Here is a 1,608-nt window from a genome sequence, read left to right as displayed (position 1 = left end):
GGCGGAGGCTCCCAGCACCTCTACAAAGCAAAACATCTTCAGCTGAGGTCAGAGGTTTTGCACTCAGTATGAGTAGGAGCCAAGAGCCCAAACACATCCTTTAAAACCATCACTTCCTTCACCCCAGGAAATTCATCCAATATTATCCATCTGGAATTTTCTGAAGCCAAAGCCACCCATCAATGTCAAAACCAAAATGAGAGGAAACTTTTGAAAGAAACACCCTCCCATCCTCTCATGTCAGAGGTGAAAAATGACCAGCTTTGTTTTCTTTGCTTGTGAAGGAAAAAAAAAAAACAAGGCAGACCATGATGCTAATCTACTCTGTATCATTCCAATTTTAGTATATGTGCTGCCGAAGCAAGCACAGACCATGATGCTTAGTCTCAAATATCCTCACGTCCAGATGGCTTTCTGGTTCCCAAATTGTCCCATGCAACTGAGTTAGAGCCCCATTAAAATGCCACACTCGATATTTATTCATTGTTTAATCCTCTAATACTCCAATCCCTGGCTGTCAGCAAGGAAGCTCCTCTGTCCAGGGGACTTAGTTTGGTTTCTTTTGGCCAGGGAAGGAAAGGAGAAGGAAGGCAAAGTGGAGAGACCCAGAAAGAAGACGAGTCATCGGCTGTGGGGGGTGGCAAGCCTCACTGATTCAGCAGCCTTGTAGGTCCCTGGTGTCCCCGGCACACAGACGTGTGGGGCTCACTGGAGGACCATTGTGAAGGAGGGCTGTGACCTGGCTGAAGGAGCACCCATAGACCACCCAGTGCAGGAAAGGAAACCTGTTACCATTCAGCTCCTCATCCCAGGTGTAAGGGGGACAAGGCCCTGGGTGACTCAGCCCAGCCGATCCTGTCCAAAGACAATTAAGGAATGCAAATATTTATACACTGCACAGTTGTTGGGCTCTCTCCAGAGCACTCAACACAAGTGCTGCATCCCCCGAGCAAGAGCAGCTGAGCCCTGCCCAGGCGTTCCTGGTCTGCAGGCACAGGAGGCAGGCATCTCTCAGGGCGGGTCCTTTCTCCCAGTTCTCACACCTCCATCTCTGGTGAGGGTGTACAAATGGCCTCCTGGGGAAGACAGGTGCCTTTGTATAGGGGAGTTAATGGCGTCCTGGTAACACACAGTGTGGCCTGATTGGGAAGGAATTTAAGGGGGCAGAAAAGGAGAAGGCTTAGAAATGTTCCACTTGATGTTCTTCTGAGACTCTGTTGCTTGCTAAGCCCAGGGGAGGGTTTCAGCCCCCGTCAGCTCCAGAACAGTGCCTGTTGAGTGGCCATGGCTGGCAGACCTCCACCTGGCTAAGGGCCTGTGACGGGTTAGGACGGAAGCCAGGCCTCTTAAGGTCACCGACTTTCCTATGAGCACCACTGTGATTTTTTTAAAAGAGAAACTGCAGAATATCCAAGCTTGAACAATGAAAGGCTCCTGAAGGGACAAATAAGATCTGATAATGTGGTTAAAATCTACAGGAATGAAGAACACAGCTACCTGATACCCTGGAATTACTAGGACAAGGCTTTTCTGGTCAGGGTGGAATAGAGACTTTGGAAAATCAACTGAGAGTCTTGGGAAGAGAGAATGTGCAGCCATGTGTGCCTC

At 49.3% G+C, this 1,608-nt stretch overlaps 1 pseudogene; it reads right to left on the bottom strand.

The window, feature by feature from the left end:
* Positions 1-311: 311 nt before the first annotated feature.
* Positions 312-368, bottom strand: LOC138850261 (U6 spliceosomal RNA; annotated as a pseudogene).
* Positions 369-1,608: the final 1,240 nt, after the last annotated feature.

This window comes from Oryctolagus cuniculus, chromosome 6, assembly GCF_051225735.1.
Source record: "Oryctolagus cuniculus isolate XC-2025 breed Fujian yellow rabbit chromosome 6, ASM5122573v1, whole genome shotgun sequence".
NCBI classification, from domain to species: domain Eukaryota; kingdom Metazoa; phylum Chordata; class Mammalia; order Lagomorpha; family Leporidae; genus Oryctolagus; species Oryctolagus cuniculus.
The sequence above is the reverse complement of the archived record's forward strand: the minus strand, read 5'-3'. Positions and strand labels throughout refer to the sequence as shown.